Genomic DNA, 23,605 nt, shown 5'->3' on the forward strand with positions numbered 1-23,605 from the left:
GCAAGCCTACTTGTGACACTAATAAAGATTCAGATTATTATTACCAATATTAATGGCGATTCTGGGGGAGGAATGTGGGCCACCACTGATCTCCTGTTAGTCGTTCATGATCTGACTGTGAAACTATATAATCTCCCACTGCATTATATGAATGATATGAGTCCCTTGATGGCCCGGCCTTGAATAAAAACTACTTTTCATTGGACTGTCCTGAGGGGTTTGGACTGCGGGGCTAAGTAAACAATCTGCACAATATCGGTCACAATTTATTTAAATGCAGAGCAAGTTCCTCAAGCGGCTTCCTGAGTGTGACGGCAATGTGGACCAACATCTGTCCTGACTCAACAGCTGGGGGTTCACAGAAGATGTGAAGGATAATAATTTGAGTCACTGAAAGACCTGCATTGCAGCGTGGAGTGAATACCACGCCGAGAAAATAAAAAGGCGAAAAGAAATCGAATGTATATGTTGCCTTTCCCAACCTCAGAACAACCGACATCCTGAAGGAAAGTTAGTTTTGCAATAAGTAAAAAAAAACAGTAGCCAACGTGTCACAGCAAGATCCCTCAACAAAATGTTTTTTTTTGACTGATTTATGGGAAAATGTTATCAAGAGAAAAAAAGGTGTTACTTTTCCACTTGGGTTTTTCTGTGGCTTTTTTTTTAAATTTTAAAGGATTGGTATTTTTCTGATGGTCAAAAGTAGGCAGGAGACAGAATCAGGAATTCAGAGCTGCAATTCAGAGACTTTCTTTGTCACTGATGAAAGTTTAAAACAACCTCGTGAATTGAGTTGACAATCTCACCGGGCACAAAGTTATGGGGTGGAAATTGATTTTGGGGTCTGAAACAAGTGATGATGTGCTGAGAGTAGGGACCAAAGGTTGGGGGACTGGAGACGTCTGACATTGGGGCTCAGCGGTACATTGCCTGCTGGCTGGCTGGCTGCTCTGGGCCAAATCTCAAATCTCACTGCAAGACTACAGAAGGCCTCATCACCAGAACTTTCAAACAAGCACCAAGGCCTAGCTTTGGCTGGTGGTGAGAAAGGCCCTCCGTGTCAGATCCTTCCTGCACGCCTGGAGTCTCACCTCGAGGGCTGGCTTAGCTCAGTGGGCTAGACAGCTGGTTTGTAATACAGAACAAGGCCAGCAGCGTTGGTTCAATTCCCAGACTGATTGAGAATTCTGAATTCTCCCTCTGTGTACCCGAACAGGTGCCGGAATGTGGCGACTCGGGGCTTTTCACAGTAACTGCATTGCAGTGTTAATGTAAGCCGACATGTGACAATAAAAAAATATTTGTTGATTTGTCCACCGGTTGTTCACCTCCTCGTGGAATGTGCCTTTTGCAAAGAAAGTCTGCATCATCTAGGTTGATGTTCCTGTGAGCGCTGAGGGGGAGTACTGCGTTGTCAGAGGCGCATATCTTTTTTGTTTTTAAAAAATATTTTTATTCTCCTTTTTCACATTTTCTCCCAAATTTACACCCACCAACAATAAACAATAATCAGTAACAAATATGTCAATCCCCATATCAATAACAACGATCCCATCCTTCCACCAAACCCCAAACATTAGCCCGCATGTTCACACAAACAAATGACAAAAATAAATCAGGAATCACCCATAGTCGCCATTAACACACACAGCCCCCCTCCCCCCAACCCTCCCACCCCCCCCCCCCAACTAATGTTCGATGTCATCCAGTTCTTGAAGTGCACAATGAATAGTGCCCATGAATTGTAGAACCCCTCCATCCTTTCCCTCAGTTCAAACTTAACCTTCTCAAGAGTCAAGAATTCCAACAGGTCCCCCCACCACGCCAGGGCACAGAGTGGAGCGGCCGCTCTCCAACCCATCAGGATCCGCCTTCGGGCGATCAACAAGGCGAAGGCTACAACATCTGCCTCCGCACCCGTTTCCAACCCTGGCTGGTCCGACATCCCGAATATGGCCTCCCGAGGGCCCGGGTCCAGTTTCACGTGCACCACTTTAGAAATTACCCTGAAAACCTCCTTCCATTAATCTTCTGGCTTTGGACACGACCAAAACATATCAACGTGATTAGTGGGGCCCTCCCCCAGAACGTTCACACACATCTTCTACTCCTTCAAAGAATCGACTCATCCTCACCCTCGTGAGGTGTGCTCTGTATACCACCTTCAGCTGTATCAGCCCCAACCTCAAGCACAAGGTGGAGGCAATCACTCTCCGGAGCACCTCACACCAGAACCCCTCCTCCATATCCTCTCCCAACTCTTCCTCCCACTTTGCTTTGATCCAGTGGTGCCTTCTCCTCTTCCAAAATAGTTCCGTAAACCGCGGACTCTACCCCCTTCTCTAGTCCCCCTGTCATCAGCACCTTCTCCAGCAGTGTGGAGGCCGGCTCTACTGGGAAGCTCTGTATCTCCTTTCTGGCAAAATCTCAAACCTGCATGTATCTAGACATTTCCCCCCGCTCCAGCCCATACTTCGCTTCCAGCTCCTTAAATCCTGCAAACCGACCACCAAGAAACAAATCTTTTAGTGTCTTAATCCCCTTCAGAGGCACTTGCGTTTAACTGTGGTTTCCTTTGAATGTTAAAGAACCCATCGCACCATGTGATGAAGAGCAGGAAGGAATCCTCATCAACATTCATCCCTCGGCACTGCTGCTAAAAGGTGATTAATCTTTTCATGGGATTCAATATTGTCTGCAGGAACTCACTCTGTCCACATTCATTCCATTAGAAGTGCACTGATATGGTACCACCAGGCATTCCTATTTGTCCTTTTCTGCCTTGAAGCTTCTGTTCCCATTCTTTCTAAACATTTTTATTGCACTCTTAAAGATAGAAAGGCAATGCACAGAGTGGATGGGGCAAGCCCTTAATCCATATCATTGCCTGCTCCAAAAAAACAATTCAAATTGAATCTAATTCATGGTCCCACAAGTAAGATGTACCAGATAAAAGCTGAAAAGATAAGTCATTGATCTTAGCCAAAAGGTCGAGAAGCCCCATTTCTTATCCTTTTGTTTGTTGCAAAAATATACTTTATGCAATATATGAACGAACATTTTAAAATGGCCATCACACAAAATGCAATAATATTGAGGTTCTCTAAGTACATCATCTTGCACTGTGAGGTTCTCCAATACCATCAAAGAAACATTACAGACATTTCAAAATGGTCATTACAAATGGTGCAATGGTATTTAAGTTATCTAGCCGGATCGTGTTACACTCATGTGCTTCAGTAAAATTGTGATATGTGTAATATTCACTGTACACATTCAATATGCGTCATACAGTCCGAGGGGGTTCTGTACAATTCCCCTCCCCCCAGTTCACTATGGCTGAAAGGTCTTAGACAACGATTTTTCCCCATTGCGCCTCTGAAGCGGCTGCCCCAAGCTTTAGTACATCCCTCAGCACGTAGTCCTGAGCGTTGGAATGTGTCAATCTGCAGCACTTGGTCAGGGACAACAAGCTGGAAGACCAACAAGCTTTGGACAGTCCAAAGAGAGTCTGTCATTGAGTTGATGGTCCTCCAGCATTAGTTGATGTTTGTCTCAGTGCGTCCCTGGGAAGAGTCCATAGCGTACAGAATCCTGCGTCACGGAGCTGCTCGGGATGAACCTGGACAAAAACCACCTCATCGCTCTCCAAATCTTGCAAAGACACATTCCACAAGGAGATGGGCAATGGACACTTCCCTACCATGGTCACCTCGAGGACAACCTGCTGAAGAGGTGAGACTTTAGATGTGTAGGAAGGATCGGACGGGGAGGACCTGTCTCACCACCAGCCAAGCTTGGTCTTGGTGCTTCTTTGAAAGTTCTGGTAATGAGGCATTCTGCCAAATGACCCTCACAGTCTGTTCAGGGACTACTTGGAGCTTTCCACAGCAGCGTGGCCAGACCCATCCTTCACAACACCGGGGACAGGTAGAACCTCAGTGACCCTTGGAGTTTGTATATTCTGGGTCTTTACCCAGCTGATGCAGCCACACATAAAAGTAGCCATCAGGATTAGGGCGATATTGGGCATGTTCTTTTCCCTCCTTTATCTGGAGATTTGTACATTGTATCCCTTCCAACACAGTCCATTTTTGACCCCCCAATGAAAAGGAAAATGGCTGGGGTAATCACTACCACGCAAGAGTGAGGAATGGGCCTGACCTGTGCCACGTACAGTAACATCGAGAGTGCCTCTCACCTCATTATAATTCATTTTTAATTCATTATACCTACTCGCTCCTTCCAGATTTTAACGCATGCGCTGATTCCTACAAACCATATTCTTACCCCCAATTCTTATTCTTTTCTGAACTATCAAGAGGTCTATATGGGATCTTGCTGTGCATAGACTGATTATAGGCATGAACAGTCTCGAGTCTTGGCTTTTTAGTAAGAGTTAGATACTCTTGATTTACAAAAATTAACTCAACGGTAAACGTCTTAACAAATTTAGTTGAAGTTATTGCCCTTTTTAAAGCCAGTGTTAAGAATAACAAAGCATTTATTTAACTTAAAATTAAGTGTGCCCATGGCAGTAACTAGTTACCAGTATGCTGGTCCCTGCGTGGACCAGCTTATATGCTTGATCTTACAAGCCCCAGCTGAGTGGGCTTCCGCCCACTACTGGGGAAGCTGGTATTCCACTAGCCTGACGGGGAGATCAATTACCGTTTCCCTGTGGGCCTCGAGGGAGTTATTACATCCATAAAGGCACACTGCAACAAAAAGACAAAATGTTAAAAGAAACTTATCTAACTAAATCAAAATAGCATTGGGGGGGGGGGCTGATGAAACACTCCAAACCCAATGGTGCTCACCAGCTGCGGAAGGCCTCAAGTGTGCCAGAGAACACCGTATGCTCCCTCTCCCGGGGGACCTGGGCATGAACATAGCCATGGAAAAGTGATCGGGTAACCTTTCAGCCACCTGCTGACCAGGACGTAATGATGGCCACTTTGGCCAGGAACAGGCCTGAAATGAGGTCCTCCTTGCTACCTGGCCCTCTTTGCCAGTACCGGGAGACCACAGGTCAGGAGCATGGGGCTGACGTGCAGCCAAACCTGAAGAGCATCCCCTTCAAATAGGTTTTAAAAAAAAAAAAGGGTCTTCAGCCACACATTCAACTACACAGACATGAAGGCGGCAATTGCGCGCGCTTTTCCAGGGGTCCCACGCATGCGCACCATGGTCGGGAAAACGAAGCAGCCGAAGACTACACTGCGCAGGTGTGAGTGGCGGCTGACCGCACTGCGCAGGCGCGATGCCGCGCCGAGCGTCACGACGCCGATGTGATGATGTGCCCCAACTGCGGCTCCTGCGAGAGGCAGGGGATGTCTCAACTGCAAGAAACTTGGCCATTATGCTGCTCTGTGCAGATCTGTACCTCCGACAGGGGACCAGCGGTACCAGTTCCAAAGAACACGAGTTTGAAGTGTGCAGCAAGGGCTGCTGGACTGGGAACCGGATCCAATCACCGATCCAGAGGACGACTGTTCCGGCCATTCATGTACCTGACCTCGATCACCTTCCAATGCTGCAAAAGATGCAGCAGATCAGAACAAGGCAAAAGATCACATATGATGCTCACGCTACGGATCTGCCGCTTCTCTCTCCGAAGGACACTTTACGCATTCAGTTGCCTGGTGACGGCTGGTCAGCTCCTGCTGTTGTGGTTTGACAGGCTGCTCCCAAGTCGTTCATGGTTCGCATGGTGGATGGATCGATTGTAAGGTGCAACGGAAGGGCGCTATGCAAACTTGCCTGCGCACCACCGGATCTCACTTTCCCAGATGTCACTCTGCCCGACCCGGACACCTCGCTTCATGAGGCCACCAGCCTGGCTGCATGCCAACCGGTCAAGACTCCATCATCTCCACCTCCACCTCTCAGGTGGTCCACGTGAATCCGTCGACAGCCTCAACGTCTGGACTTATAAATAGTTCCTTGTATATATGCTGTTATGTTTCTGCACGCTAGACACCTTACATGTACATATCCATCCACTCACTGATTTTGTATATAGTTACGCTTGTAAATATGTCATTTCTGCTCTAAACAGCTGACTTTAAAAAAAAGGGGATGTCATAATATGCACCCATGCACTCATGAGGTAAAAGCAGGAAGTGACACACACCCAGGAGAGCCAATCAATATACAGAACGTGACTAATCACAAGACGGGGCACCAGAGGGGGACTTACACCTATAACACACGAGGCATGAGCACTCTGCCTTTTTCCACTGGTGATAGCTATAGTGATAGTCAGGGTGTACAAATCATTCAACACCTCCTACACGTGGATCAGAGCTAGCCTGGTTTAGATAGTTAGCTTTAGTTACTTAGGGTAGTAGAGAGTCAACCCACAGGCAGCTGTGTGTTCCGTTGCTAGAGTTCAATAAATCTAATATTGAACCAATGCCGTTGTTTGGTGTAGACTTGATCAGTTAATTGCATTGTGTGCAATCCGTGTTACCCCAGGGTGAACAACACGACACCCAGGCCATTATTTTTTTAAGAGGTACGAGATAACAAAAAGGTTAGTCCAGATGAAAACTGCAGACGTCCCACTAATAACTATCCAAACCGAGAAAATCATTTAGTCCTAAATGACTCATTAGTGGAAATGATTTTCCCGCGCAGGAATTGTAATCCCCCGATACAACCTTCCGAGGGGGCCAGGCAATTTCTGTACACTTTGTCATCAAGGTTTTAATGAGGGGCCGGCAAATCCCAACCACTTAGTGGTTCAGCAGCAAGTTAGAGGATGTGTGAATGTGCATAGAACATAGAACATTACAGCACAGTACAGGCCCTTCGGCCCTCGATGTTGCGCCGTCCTGTGAAACCCTTCAAAAGTCCCTCTACACTATTCCCTTATTGTCCATATGCCTATCCAATGACCATTGGAATGCGTTTAGTGTTGACGAGTCCACTACTGTTGCAGGCAGGGCATTTCATGCCCTTACTACTCTCTGACATCTGTCCTATATCTATCTCCCCTCAATTTAAAGCTATGTCCCCTCGTGCTGGACATCACCATCCGAGGAAAAAGGCTCTCAATGTCCACCCTATCTAATCCTCTGATCATCTTGCATGCCTCAATTAAGTCACCTCTTAACCTTCTTCTCTCTAACGAAAACAGCCTCAAGTCCTTCAGCCTTTCCTCATATGATCTTCCCTCCATACCAGGCAACATTCTTGCAAATCTCCTCTGCACCCTTTCCAATGCTTCCACATCCTTGCTATAATGTGGCGACCAGAACTGCACACAATACTCCAAATGCGGCCGCACCAGAGTTTTGTACAACTGCAACATGACCTCATGGCTCCGAAACTCAATTCCTCTACCAATAAAAGCTAACACACCATAGGCCTTCTTCACAACCCTCTCAACCTGGGTGGCAACTTTCAGGGATCTATGGACATGGACACCGAGATCTCTCTGCTCGCCCACCCTACCAAGAATCTTACCATTAGCCCAGTACTCTGTCTTCCTGTTATTCCTTCCAAAATGAATCACCTCACACTTTTCTGCATTAAACTCCATTTGCCACCTGTGCCTTCCTTCCAAACAAAGGCAATAGATTTGTTACATGTTTGGTTTGGATAGTTGCACAAGTGCATTGGCTCAAGCAAAGGCAGCGGGCAGGTTGGAGTGAGTTAAAAGCTGGAGGGACTTTGAATCTGCTCATTCGATTTTTAATTGGTTACCAGAGACTCAGAGAAGAAACTGTGCCGAATGATCTTACTGCAGCTAGATCCAGGCAGCTCACTGGCAGGTTGCCGGTGGAGGGGAGGCCCGTGTCTCTGGGCAAGGGAGGATAACGTATGTACCTAACTCCACGTATCGAGAAACCCATCCCTTTTGTTAAAAGCATAATTGCTAGCATTGCTGCCTACAGCGCTGAGGACCCGGGTTCGAATCCCGGCCCTGGGTCACTGTCCATGTGGAATTTGCACGTTCTCCCTGTGTCTGCGTGGGTTACCTAGAACATCGCAGTACAGGCCCTTCGGCCCTCGATGTTGCGCCGACCTGTGAAACCATCTGAAGCCTATCTGACCATAGAACATAGAATTTCACTCCCACAACCCAAAAGATGTGCAGGATGGGTGGATTGGCCATGCTAAATTGCCCCTTAATTGGAAAAAAATGAATTGGATACGTTAAACTTTAAAAAAAAACCAGATGGATTTAGCTACTCTAAATTAAGAAAAAACATAATTGCATGATTTTACACAGAATCTCACACTGCGGAATAGGCCCTTCTGCCCATTGAGTCTGCATCAACACATGAAAAACCACCTGATCTGCCTACCTAATCCCATTTACCAGCATTTGGCTCATAGTCTTGAATATTATGACGTGCCCAGGGCTCTTCCAGGTGCTTTTTAAAGAATATGAGGCAACCCAACTCTACCACCCTCCCAGGCAGTGGATTTCCGAACTGTCACCACGCTCTGGATAAGTCTTTCCTCACATCCCCCCTAAACCTCCTGCCCCCCCCCCCCCCCCCCCCCCCCCCCCCCACTGTGAACTTGTGGGCCCCTTTAACTAAGGGGAATAGCTGCTCCCTATCCACCCTGTCCATGCCCCTCATAATCCTGTACACCTCGATCAGGTCACCTCTCAGTCTTACATAGAACATAGAAAAATAGAGCACAGAACAGGCCCTTCGGCCCACGATGTTGTGCCGGACCTTTGTCCTAGATTAACCATAGATTATCATTGAATTTACAGTGCCGAAGGAGGCCACTCGGCCCATCGAGTCTGCAATGGCTCTTGGAAAGAGCACCCTACCCAAGGTCAACAACTCCACCCTATCCCCATAACCCAGTAACCCCACCCAACACGAAGGGCAATTTTGGACACTAAGGGCAATTTATCATGGCCAATCCACCTAACCTGCACATCTTTGGACTGTGGGAGGAAACAGGAGCACCCGGAGGAAACCCGCGCAGACACGGGGAGGATGTGCAGACTCCGACACAGACAGTGACCCAAGCTGGAATCGAAACTGGGACCCTGGAGCTGTGAAGCAATTGTGCTATCCACAATGCTACTGTGCTGCCCTTAAGAACAAATTAATCTACACTCCATTATTCTACCGTAATCCATGTATCTATCCGATAGCCACTTGAAGGTCCCTAATGTTTCCGACTCAACTTCTTCCACAGGCAGTGCATTCCATGCCCCCACTACTCTCTGGGTAAAGAACCTACCTCTGACATCCCCCCTACATCTTCCACCATTTACCTTAAATTTATGTCCCCTTGTAATGGTTTGTTCTACCCGGGGGGAAAATCTCTGACTATCTACTCTATCTATTCCCCTGATCATCTTATAAACCTCTATCAAGTCGCCCCTCATCCTTCTCTGCTCTAATGAGAAAAGGCCGAGCACCCTCAACCTCTTCTCTGCTCCAACGAAAACAAACCAAGTCTATCCAACCTCTCTTCATAACATAAATATCCCATCCCAGGCAACATCCTCGTGAATCGCCTCTGCAACCCCTCCATTGCAATCACATCCTTCCTATAATGTGGCGACCAGAACTGCACACAGCACTCCAGCTGTGGCCTCAGCAAGTTTCTATACAACTCCAACATGAGGTCCTTGCTTTTGTAATCTATGCCCTTGATTGATAAAGGCAAGTGTCCCATATGCCTTTTCCAGCACACTATTAACCTATCTGTGGATAAACATAGTCGTCTTGTTACGATGGACGCAGGGCTAAACATGATCATTTTTTCAAACTTCTGATTGCAGTCTGGAGCAGACGTCAGTGGGGCTGCCAATCCATTGCATAGTACGCCCTCCTCCTTCTCACGAGATAATCACAAAAGAGCTAAGAATCAACACTCTTTTGGTCTTGTTAAATAATGCTCATGTTTATATGTACACTGAGTTTCATTTATTGGCACAACAGTAAATCCATGAGGTATAAATCCAGGAACACACTATCGTCCAATGGATCATGGCAGCCATTTCACAGGTCTTCAGTCTGTTTCGTAGAAACGTCGTTCAGCATGTCCATTAATTTTTTTTTTTAAACAAACAATTTTATTGAGGTAGTTTTTTGGCATTGTAAACATTTACAAACATCAACAGAAAGAAAGCAAAAAAGGCAAAAATGTGCAAACATCCACGTACATTCAATACTTCAGTTGTAACATACTGCACAAGCCCGCTCCTCTCCCACCGGTACTACCCGCCAATTTATCCCTCCAACTCTACTGTACCCCCCCCCCCCCGCTGACACTCACTCTCCTGCAAAGAAGTCAATGAATGGTTGCCACCTTCGGGTGAACCCCTGTACAGATCCCCTCAAGGCAAACTTAATTTTTTTTCTATACCCAGGAAACTGGAAATGTCCGTAAGCCACAATTCAGTCTTTGGGGGCTTTGAGTCTCTCCACGCCAATAATATTCGTCGCCGGGCTATCAGGGAAGCAAAGGCCAAAACATCGGCCACTTTCTCACCCTGGACTCCCAGGTCTTCCGAAACCCCAAAAAGTGCCACCCCTGGCCCCATCGCCACCCTTGTTTTTAGCACCCGGGACATGATCCCCTAAGCATCGGGCATTCCCAAAACATGTGTACGTGGTTCGCTAGTCCTCTACCCCAAAGAATTTGCTCATCCGAGCCACCGTCATGTGGGCCCGGTGAACGACCTTAAATTGAATCAGGTCAAGCCTGGCACATGTTGCGGTCGAATTCACCCTACTCAGGGCTTCTGCCCACAGCCCGTCCTCCATTTCCCCGCCTAGCTCCTCCTCCCATTTGAGTTTCAGTTCCTCATTCATGAACACCTTATAAATATCAGAGACTCTACCCTCCCCTCCTTCCCCCCTAGAGACTATTCTGACGTGGATCCCCATTGGCGGGAGGCGTGGGAAGGATGGGACCTGTCTACGGACAAAGTCCCGCAACTGTAGGTACCTAAAATCATTTCCCCATACCAGACCAAATTTCTCCTCCAAGCTCCTCAAACTCGCAAAGCTCCCTTCCAGGAACATATCGCCCACCCTCCCTACCCCCGCCCGCCGCCATGCCCAAAACCCCCCATCCGTACGCCCAGGGGCAAACCGATGGTTGTCGCAGATTGGCGCCCAGACAGACGCCCCCATCTCCCCTACATGCCTCCTCCACTGGCCCCATATCCACAGGGTCGCCACCACTACCAGGCCGGTGGAGTACCTGGCCGGCAGCAGCGTTAGAGGAGCTGTGACCAGGGCTGCCAAGCTGGAGCCCCTGCACGAAGCCGCCTCCACCCGCTCCCAGATAGACCCCGTACCCACCATCCACTTCCTTATCATGGCGATATTAGCCGCCCAGTAGTAGTTAATCAGACTCGGCAAAGCCAGCCCTCCCTCACTGCGGTTCCTCTCAAGCATCGCCTTCTTCACCCGCGGGGATTTTCCCGCCCAGACAAAGCTCATGATCATCTTGTTAACCCTTTTGAAGAAGGACTGTGGGATAAAGATCGGGAGGCACTGAAAAATAAACAGAAATCTAGGGAGGATTGTCACCTTTACAGTCTGCACCCTCCCTGCCAGCGACAGCGGGAGTGCATCCCATCTCCGAAACTCTCCCTTCATTTGTTCCACCACCCTGGCCAAATTTAACTTGTGCAGCCTGCCCCAGTCTCGCGCCACCTGGATCCCCAAGTACCGGAAATTTTCCTCAACCAGCCTCCTGGCCCCTTGCCTGTACCACAAACATTTCACTCTTGGCCATATTTAATTTGTATCCTGAGAACTGGCCGAAGCATGTCCATTAATAACCAGATAATTAAATTTGTAAAAATGTTCATGTAAGTAGCTTATGTTTAGTTTGCTATTATACTCATATGAAAAAATTATAGAAAATGCACCCCTGAAACAATTGTTTCAACAGACAGCTCAAATAACGCCTTGAACAGTGAAAACCTGAAGGAAAAACAAATGTTAGGCCAGGGTGGGGGAGGGGAAGAGTAGGCAGCACCCAGTACAAAAGGATGTGGGAAGAAAAGGGTGGGATGTTCTTCACAAATAACTTTTTCCCATTCAATAAATGACAAATTGCGCACAATCAAATTCGAAATGTTGGCAAGTTTGATGTTTAAATCGCTGCACGTTCTGTAACCATGTTTTTTTTTGCAAAAAATAAGTTCTATAACTTTGTGTCATAGTCCCAGAGAAGGTCAGTTATTTAATTAGCTGGCTTTAGGCAGGGCGAACAACTGAATTTGCCCAATTTATTCATTTAGATCAGGTTTGTGTTCAAGCATATCTAATATTCTAATACCCACAATTCTCTGATTTCCCGACTAGGCCATCACAAGGAGGTAAAACAGACTTCGATCAACTCCTTGACAACAAGATAGAGACCTATTTTTATACCCTGGTAGAATCCTGGACTGATTTAGATACTTTTCATTCGACGTGTGGAAGGCAGAGGGTATGGTGATCATACTGTTGGGTAAGAGGGAGTCTTACTTACGCTTAAAAAAAGGCACGCAATCATAATTCATTTGCACAGTTGGCATAGTAGATCAAGAATGTGCAGGGTGTATAGGCTCAAGGCTAATCCAATTGTGTCAGGCTGGTTCAAATAACCTTCTCCTCTTTTGGCACTTATGTGGATCAGTGAGCCAGTTTAACTTAGCAAACCTTTTGCTTTGGCTCTGCTGATTTGAATTGTAAAAGTGTGACTTGGGTGTCATGGGAATGGATAACCTTTCTTCCTACCCATTGTTGATTATCATAAAAATTGTATAATTTCTGGAGCATGAATAAAGCCCATATTGCCCAGGCCGTGAGAGATTCTACTTGTCCTCCCCTATCTTTTCTTTTTGCAGACAGAGTAGGCAATTAATCTCCGAGCCTATTGTAAGCATATAAAACTCTTGGCAGTATAATGGCAGACTGCTGTTATAATGCTTTGCATGCAATCATAGGAGTGGATGATGACAAGTGACATTTCATTTCCAAGCCCCCTCAAGGGTTACAGCTTTGAGGATGAGAACTGTGAATGATGACAGAAGGAGGTAAAACAGATTTCAATCAACTCCTTGATCCCCAACAAGACAGACCTATTTTTATACTCTGGTGAAATCCTGGACTGATTTAGATACTCTTCATTCGAAGTGTGGAAGGCAGAGGGTGTGGTGATCATACTGTGGAGTAAAAGCGAGTCCTACTTATGCTTAAAAAAAGGTATGTGATCATAATAAACTCCTGGAGACTAAATCAACATTTTTAAATCTTAGAATGGTTGATCTGCGAAACAGATTCACAAATAAAACTATTAGTGCTGTTATGGGGAAAAAGCATTTGCCCAGCAGCTTTAGTGACCTTCTGATAGTATTTTTACAACAAAAACTAAGTACTTATTGAACCGTAATTGCTGTTGAGAATCGTGTTAACATCTTTTAAAAGGAAAGGTAGGTGAAGGTGACAAAAATGTGATTGACAGTCATTGTGATATAAATCGATAAGTTCCCTCCCTGGTCCTGGGAAATAGATGTTTGCTCAACTGATGACAGCACTAATGTTAATTTCTATCACAATCCCAGATCAGACCGCAACAGCAGCTAGGATACTGGACCAAAACCCCAATATTTTAGTTTGTTTGTAAGACTAGAACATAAGAACTTGGAGCAGGAGTAGTCCATCTGGTCCTTCGAGCCTGCTTTGCAGCCATTCAATATCATGGCAGATCTTTTTATGGACTCAGCTCCACTTACCTGCCCGCTCACCATAACCCTTAATTTTGTTACTGTTCAAACATCTACCTATCTTTGCCTAACAGACATTCAATGAGGTAGCCTCAACTGCTTCACTGCGCAGGAAATTCCACAGATTCACAACCCTTTGGGTGAAGAAGTTCCTCCTCAACTCAGTCCTAAATCTGCTCCCCCTTGAGCAGCACGGTGCCACAGGGGTCAGCACTGCTGCCTCATAGCGCAGGCATCGCAGGTTCGATCCCAGCCCTGGGTCACTGTCCATGTGGAGTTTGCACATTCTCCACGTGTTTGCGTGGGTTTCGTCCCCACAACCCAAAGATGTGCAGGGTAGGTGGATTGGCCATGCTAAATTGCCCCTTAATTGGAAAAAATGAATTGGTACTCTAAATTAAAAAAAAGAAAATCTGCTCCCCCTTATTTTGAGGCTATGCCCCCTAGTTCTAGTTTCACCCACCAGTGGAAACAACCTCCTTGCTTCTATCCTATATATTCCCTTCATAATTTTATATGTTTCTATAATTTCTCCCCCCTCATTCTTCTAAATTCCAATGAGTATAGTCCTCGTAAGCCAACTGTGTGGAAAGAATGATTCGCTCCAGGAGTGATTGCATAAAGAAATAGGCCTGGCTATTTTTAAAACAAAACTTAATTATGGATACAGTATTAAACTTGACTTCACAGCCAACGACTTACAATTACCCCTTAATACTACTACTCAATTTCCCATTAAGCAACAAGAAAATAAACATACAGCTCTCAATCTATCTTAAAATGAGCACGGTATAGAGTAGTACTTGTGTTACAAAACAGATTTGGCTCATGTCAGAACCCCTTCAGACTCTGGCTGAAAGTCTTCAAAAAGCTGGTTCACCGGGCGCGTTTCAGCTTCTTCCTGGTCCCCAGACAAGACTGCGCTGCTTTACATACTTTATTGTTTTATAACTATCCTACTGAGAGAATTGTGGACTCTGGGTCAGGTAGATCAGAATTCAGCTCCTGGGGCTCCACCCAGCAATGACCTCATCTTCCCAAGCTGAAAACAAATCATCTCTGCACATAACTTCTAAGGGACATCCCCATTCAAAACACATTCCTCTGGGCAATTTCACCTGTTGTCGGGTGGCACGATGGCACAGTGGTTAGCACTGATGCCTCACGGCACCGAGGACCCAGATTGGATGTCGACCACAGGTCACTGTCCCGTGTGGAGTTTGCATATTCTACCAGTGTCTGCGTGGGTTTCATCCCCACAACGCAAAAGATGTGCAGGGTGGGTGGATTGGCCATGCTGAATTGCCCCTTAATTGGTAAAAAAAAAGTTGGGTACTCAAATTTTTAAAAAAATTCACCAGCTTCATTCGTTTCTTGGACAGCAGTGGGAAAAAAAATCCAATACGACTTGGCGCCTATGTTTACAGTTTACAGACAATTATCATCTCCCAGTCAAAGTGTTTGATGTTTGTGTTATTAGGCTTCCAGTGTGAACAGAATGGTTTACACTCTTTCACTTGAGACTACTGGGAAATCATCTCCAAACAACTGCTGTACAAACAGCATGCATTCGTATAGTGCCCATAGTATAGCAACCCCCCCTCCTAGGGTGCTTCACAGGAGTGTTCACAAACAAATTTCAACACCAAGCTGCATAAGGAGTTATTAGTACTTGACCAAAACCTTAATCAAGGAGGTAGATGTTCTGAATTAAAAAAAACAACTTTTTATTCAAGGCTTTTTACATTTGTACACACAATATCAGAACACATCAATTTAAATAAACAACCACAGATCCCTAAACTCCCAATACCAACATCCCACCTTGTCCAACCTTCCCCATTTTAATGCCCCCCCTGCCCCAATGTAGCCATCCAAGATGGACACTGGGCTACAAAATGGAGAACTGCTAAGACTGCAGGTAAAAACAGTCATAGTGAGGACACACAGCTTACAAAAGACTGTTTTGCATTTTGCACGTACAGAAACCAGTTTCCAAAGAGTTGCAGAGTTTCAGCCAAAGGTGCAAATGGGAAACAGATCTGCATATTAATGAGGTGATCCCGGCCCAGGCCCAGGTACAATAGAAACATTTAAGTATCAATGGATACTTTTCCATAGACGCCCAGACAGAATGGCGCCAAAGCAACCAAAACAAAGAGCCGTAGGTACCGCCCCAAACATCGAGAAACGACCCTAGGATTGGGGAGTTTGAAAGATATTGATTGGGAAAGACCCAATCGATACCTAGCAGGTGAAAGAGCCCTCCCCAAGGGGCACGGACTTCTAGGACCTATAAAGAGAAGGTCAAGCACATGACTCGGTCTGTTGGTTCCAGACTCCGGCCCAGACCTGTGACATCGCATCCTGACCCCAGTTTCATCACCGGCCATTGAGCATCAGCCATCGAACTGTAAGTGCCAACACAACGATCGCTATGTGATCCAGACCTTGCTAGCCCTTGACAACTTTGCCAATCAGAAAGTTACAGACCAAGAACGGGACGAAGGCCTTGCTCCCTGACCTTGCCTGTTCCTGTCTAGATAAGTATTTAGTTGTTTAGTATTAGAAGTAAGTTAGTCTCTTTAGCGTATGCATGTGTATTTATTATATTTGTTATAATAAACACCAATTGTTTGGACTTACTAATCGGTGTATGGATTTATTACTTTGAACCTGACCTTGATATACTTGTGACGGTGTCTCAATACGACACCTGGCGACTCCGAGCATAATTACACATACAGAGCCATAGTAGTGTTAAGCACACGGCCTTTAAACGGAGGCGTGTTAATCACACTCCAGTAAAACGAGCAACACCAAGCTAATCCCTCAATCCTCCTGGAAGAAATCAATGAACACCTTCCACCTCCGGATGAACCCTTCTACCGACCCCTGCAAAGCGAACTTGACCTTCTTGTTGTTTGGTGGGGTTACTGGGTTATTGGGATAGGGTGGAGGTGTTGACCTTGGGTAGGGTGCTCTCTCCAAGAGCCGGTGCAGACTCGATGGGCCGAATGGCCTCCTTCTGCACTGTAAAATCTATGATCATTCTTCAACCTCAGTAACTCTGCCAGGTCGCTCACCCACACCCTTGCCTTCCGCGGCTCCGGGGCCCACCAACATATCAAAATCCATATCTGGGCTATCAGGCAGGCAAAGGTAAATACATCAACCTCTCCCCCTACTACCTCCGACTCACCACCTCCAGACTCAGAACTATCCCTGCACCCAGAACCTTGGACATAACATCAGAGAACCCCTGCCAGAACTCTCTCAGTCTTGGGTATGCAAAGAACATGTGGATGTGATTCACACACCCTCCGCCCCCCAAACCTGTCTTCCACTCCCACAAAGGATTTCAGGAGAATCTCAAAGGAGGAAAGATAGAGACAGAGCCTGTACTACCGCAGGAAATTCAGCATGTCCACATTAACTCTTACCAACTTTTACAGATGCACTATAGAAAGCATCCCATCTGGCTGCATCACAGCCTGGTCTGGCAACTGCTTGGCCCAAGACCTCAAGAAACTTCAGAGAGGTGTGAACACAGCCCGGTCCATCACACGAACCTGCCTCCCATCCATTGACTCCATCTACGCCTCCCACTGTCTGGAGAAAGTGGGCAGTATAATCAAAGGCCCCTCCCACCCAGCCTACTCACTCTTCCAACTTCTCCCATGGGGCAAAAGTCTGAGAACACGCACAAACAGACTCAAAAACAGCTTCTTCCCCACTGTCACCAGACTCCCAAACAACCCTCTTATTGACTGACCTCATTAACACTACAGCCTGTATGCTTCACCCGTTGCCGGTGTTATCTAGTTACATCGGGTATCTTGTGTTGCCCTATTATGTATTTTCTTTTATTTCCTTTTCTTTTCATGTACTTAATGATCTGCTCACAGAAAAATACTTTTCACTGTACCTTGGTACATGTGACAATAAACAAAATCCAAATGAGTTTAATTCTAGATACTAGGCAGTTCATGGATACCAATGGTGGAGCGTTGAAAACATAAGTAGTGCATTTTGACTCCCATGGACAGGTATCAATATAACTTGGTAATGATATAGTTGGGTCTTGCATCTCTCCTAGATCTCGGCTTCACGGAACTATGAGAACACACAAACACCGGTTTCATAAATGTAAAACTACATAGTGAATGCTTGCCTGATAAGTCCCTTTGGGCAACTCATGAGATTGAGCCTGGGACAATTTGTGTTTATGCTGGGCTTTTAAACATTGCTAGTTTTCTGCTGATTTTATCAGAAAAGCACAGTAGTTGTCTTTAGGCTGTTGACATTTTTTGCTTAGATTGTGTTTAAAAAAAAAAAAAATCGGCAATATTTCCAAAACTGCCTTCTCGAACTATGAAAATGTCAAACGATATCTGCACCACAGATACATAGGCACAATAAAATATTTGTAAGATTTTGATATAACTGGAAACTATGTAATGTAGACAGAATTTTCAGGTTGCCATTTAATTTGCACGCACACAAGAAAACAAAATATACTATACTACGCAAACAAGCATCAAACAGTTTAATTGCACACTTCCAATGGTTCAATATTAATCGTCATTCACGATGAAAAATTGATTCTGGCATGAACATAGAGATCAGGTATTATTATAGATCAAAGGTGTCTGCAAACTGTTCTACTCAGAACACCACTTTCTTATCTGCTCTAACACACACACAAACTTCAGTCAAGCACCAATCCCATTTGCCTCAATAATTTACAACAGAGTGTGTTCAGGTCACGCACAGGCAGATAATAATGTGACTGCTGAAGATGATCCTGGAGCAACATTTGTTTTTATAAATTTAGAGTACCCAATTCATTTTTTCCAATTAAGGGGCAATTTAGCATGGCCAATCCACCTACCCTGCACATCTTTGAGTTGTGGGGGCGAAACCCACGCAAACACGGGGAGAATGTGCAAACTCCACATGGACAGTGACCCAGAGCCGGGATCGAACCTGGGATCTCAGCAACGTGAGGCAGCAGTGCTACTCACTGCGCCACCGTGCTGCCCATCCTAGAGCAATATTAATGTAACACATTGCATTACAAGGTCCATTTTTCGGCAATACACTGCCTAATGCAACCGTGACACATTGCAAACTCACTTTAAGATGCTTCATAAAGTATGACAAAGCAGGCAGAATTTATTTTCATCAAAACAAGTATTGGAAATGAAAAATTCACTGCTGAGAGTTCATATTTACTTTAAATGTCTCTCAGTGGATTACAAGAGAGTAACCAATATCATTGGGAATACGTTACAAGCAAACCACTCAAAATAGTGTCACAGGGTTTAACGACATTCTGAAGCCTTAATATGGGCGTAGGGGTGATAAAAATCTATCAAAGAGTTAATAAGATAGACGGTTACCATATTCATATCAAATAGAATACCTGCATTCTCATTGCATTAACATTCCAGAGAAAATACAATGCATCATTACAAATATGTTTTCACATCAAATAGATTTAAGTTTCGTCCAGCAAAACAGGAAAATCTGTTCAGTGGTAACAGTCAATATGCATGTTTAGATTGAGAGCAATTTCAAAATTCCCTCTTCCCCAAATGTTTCATTTGGTAAAGAACTCAGCTATATCTAACAGCACAGTCTCAGTTTCTGCTATGCTGAATTAGCTGCTCTCCATCAGATCTACGAATGGGCTTCGCTCTGTGGGTGGATTTGACATTTATCTCCTTGCTTGTTAATCCCATCTTGCAAACAGGAACTACAGTGTCCTACCATGTTTATTGCCTGAATTATAAGATCACCCTGCTCATGAAAACTTTATACAGTTAAAGGAAAGGACTTATTTATATACTGCTATTGATAGAAGTACCATGTGGGTAATTGCTTTACAATGAAGGGAGGTGTGAAAGCAGATAACTGTTTGAGCCAGAGCATGCAATGGGTAGCTGTTAAGGGAGGAGAATCAATGTGGAAAGAGATGATTAATAGGATATTGTTTTGAGTCATTCTACAGCCATTGCTGTTCTTGGCCCAACATTTAACTTGCAGAAAATGACATAGGAATAGAACATAGAACAGTACAGCACAGAACAGGCCCTTCGGCCCTCGATGTTGTGCCGAGCAATGATCATCCTACTCAAACCCACGTATCCACCCTAAACCCGTAACCCAACAACCCCCCCTTAACCTTACTTTTTAGGACACTACGGGCAATTTAGCATGGCCAATCCACCTAACCCGCACATCTTTGGACTGTGGGAGGAAACCGGAATCTAACCCGCACATCTTTGGACTGTGGGAGGAAACAGTGACCCAGCCGGGAATCGAACCTGAGACCCTGGAGCTGTGAAGCATTTATGCTAACCACCATGCTACCGTGCTGCCCACTGGATAGGATCTGGAATTTTGGGTAAAAGAAAATGAGAACAACATACATCGATATTGTAAATACAAGTATGATCTTAGTACATATAGCTCAACACAAGAGCCAGGAAATGATAACTGGCTTGTACAAATCAACACAGGACACTGAATAACTTATTACCAATTTCTCTCGAGGAATACAAAGAACAGCTAAGGCCATAAATAGCATTGAGAAACTTTGACGAAAGGTTATGGGTACATTAGAAAAAGGGAGCTTAGAGATATTTAACGTATTTAAGTGAATAAGTCAGCTGAACTATGATATGTAACATTAGTAAAGGTCAAAAGGGCCATGGATTTAGGTGGCAAAAAGTGAATACACAGTTAAGAAATAACCCAGAGGGTGAAAAACATGTGTGATAGACCATCCAGAAGCAGTGAAAATTTAAGTTTTGAGATGGGATAGATTAAGCGTTTTCTACAAAGCTTTAATGTGGAGGATGACCTAGTAATTCATTCTAAAGATGTGGTAGGATACAGGGTTATATCTATGGTCCTGATCTCAAAAATCTCAGTGGCAAAAAGGAAGGACTTATTAAGGAGGCAAGAAAATAAAAATGTCAAATGCAATAATGGTGCAAAATCCAAGTGCTTCGGTGGATATTCAGCAGCAAATAAAATAATTTGTAATCTTTGGAACCAGTCAGACCAATAACCCTATAACATCGCTAAGATTTAATGGAAATTAGGACATGTAGGGGCTTACTGGTTAAGTTTGCGTATGCCCATTGGTGGATGGTTGAACATAGTGTCCTACGGCTTCTTTGGGTGCTTATTCTCGAGACCTGACTACCGATTTCCCCTTAGCTGCAAATCCCCTGCCCTGACCACTGCTCCTCGGCTGCTCATTTCCTCTAGCCTGGAGACTGATTTCTCTACCCCAGCCACCACAATGTCCCCCTTGACCGTTGTTCCTAAAGATTGACTCACTCCACCTGATGAATGCTACTGCCCCGGGCCATAGTCCATTCTCCAGCTCACTTGTCCACTTTCTGAACTAATTATCCCCCAGCCTGATCACTTATCTGAGGATGGGATGCCTTGGGCAGGGATTGTATGTACCCTGTTAGGGCAGCACGGTAGCTAGCATAAATGCTTCACAGCTCCAGGGTCCCAGGTTCGGTTCCCGGCTGGGTCACTGTCTGTGTGGAGTCTGCACGTCCTCCCCGTATGTGCGTGGGTTTCCTCTGGGTGCTCCAGTTTCCTCCCACAGTCCAAAGATGTGCGGGTTAGGTGGATTGGCCATGCTAAATTGCCCATAGTGTCCTTAAAAGTAAGAGGGGGGGGGGGTTGTTGGGTTACGGGTATAGGGTGGATACGTGGGTTTGAGTAGGGTGATCATTGCTCGGCACAACATCGAGGGCCGAAGGGCCTGTTCTGGGCTGTACTATGTTCTAGAGGCACGGAATCCTGCGGCAAGTAACGCACCCCCCGACTCCCCAAAGCATGCCCACCGTCTACAAGGCATAAATCAGGAATGTGATGGAATACTCTCCACTTGTCTGGATGAGTGCAGCTCAACAACATTCCTCAACATCATCCACAACAAAGCAGCCCACTTGATTGGCACCACATCCACAAACATTCACTCCCTCCATCATTGACACACAGTGGCAGCATGTACACCATCTACAAGGTGCACTGCAGGAACTCACCAAACCTTTATGGACAGTAACTTCCAAACCCATAATCACTATAATCTAGAAGGACAAGGGTAGCAGACACACATGGGAACACCACCAACTGGAAGCTCCCCTCCAAGTCACCCATCATCCTGATTAAGAAATATATCACCATTTCTTTACGGTCGCTGGGTCAAATTCCGAGAACTCCCTCTCTTAACAGCACTGTGGATATGCCTACACCACATGCCCTACAGCGGTTCAAGAAGGTAGCTCACCACCACCTTCTCAAGGTCAATTAGGGATGGGTAGTAAATGCTGGCCGAGCCATCAACGTCCACATTCCAAGAATAAAAAATGGATAAACCTCCCAGCTGTTTAAAACTCAGCGTACCCAGATTGCTCAATAATTCTGATTTGGGGATCCAGCATACAGTACGTTAGTGTAATTTAAACACACAGTCAGCTATCTCTGATCAACAAGTCACAAAGCATTTTATTTCATTATACTTCTGGTTCCCGATAGCCCAAAACATTTAATGAATTTAAGCAATATTTATACTTTCAACAGAACAATTTGGAAAAATCAGTTATATAGTAATTTGATACAGCTACCAATACTTCCGCCAAACACCTTGTTAAAATACAGCCAACGTCTTTTGAAAGAGCAGGCAGCTGGAACAGAGCAGCAGAGGCACAAGTATAAAAGCTTGAATACAGATACATTCAAAGCCCCGTCTAGAGGTACGTGCCTGTATGTGAATTCTCTTTATTAAATTAAATCCTCAGGAAGTGGGTGCCATTGGCATTTATTGTCCAGCCATAGTTGCCCTGACTGGGTGGTTCAGTAAGCCATTTTAGAGGGCAGTTAAGAGTCAATCACTTAAGACCGAAGTCACATACATATCTGACAGGTGAAGGTCAGCTGGCGTCCTTCCCTAAAGTTCTTTAATAAACCAGATGGATTTTAGGGCAGCACGGTGGCTAGCCCTGTTGCCTCACGGCAACGAGGTCCCAGGTTCGATCCCGGCTCTGGGTCACTGTCCGTGTGGAATTTGCACATTCTCCCTGTGTTTGCGTGGGTTTCACCCCCACAACCCAAAGATGTGCAGGCTAGGTGGATTGGCCATGCTAAAATGCCCCTTAATTGGAAAAAAATGAATTGGATACGCTAAACTTTAAAGAAATAAACCAGATGGATTTTGAATCCAATAATAAACCAGATGGATTTTTAAGCCAACAGTGACCACTTTTTGTTGCTTTCAGTTCATTATTTCCAGATTTTGTCCTTAAACTGAACTCAAATTCTTAAACTGCCACATTGGGATTTGAACCCAAGTGCTCTGGATTATTGGTCCAGGCTTCTGGAATTACTATTGTTTATTTAGTTATAAGCTATATCACGGGAGTAGGTTGGTTTTATACTTTCTCTATCCCCCCATTCCATTCCCAACAGCATCTACTCCTTGCCAGCGATCAAAAGTGACAATTGCCCTTCAGTCATGACCAAGTGGTCACCATTTGCATCGGTTCAACTGCAAGTTTCAGCAGGCTGTTTTTTATAATTGGAAACCCAAAACTTTATCCAATGTTCAACCCAAAAGGGACGGTTGGATTTCCATCAGGAACAAGAACCCTGGCCCATTTCCTCCTCTTACACTTTTGTGCTGCCAATTGTAGCTCCCAGCCTGCTGCTCAGGCTGAGATACGCTAAGTGAACACAGACTAGAGATCAAATCTTAATGGCTCAACTACATACTGGATAAAAGCAAAGACGAAGGGCCATGACAGCTTTAGCTAGAAGTATATATTTCTATTGCCCCCTGGATTAAAGACA

The sequence above is a fragment of the Scyliorhinus canicula genome, chromosome 12 (genome assembly GCF_902713615.1).
Source record: "Scyliorhinus canicula chromosome 12, sScyCan1.1, whole genome shotgun sequence".
NCBI lineage: Eukaryota > Metazoa > Chordata > Chondrichthyes > Carcharhiniformes > Scyliorhinidae > Scyliorhinus > Scyliorhinus canicula.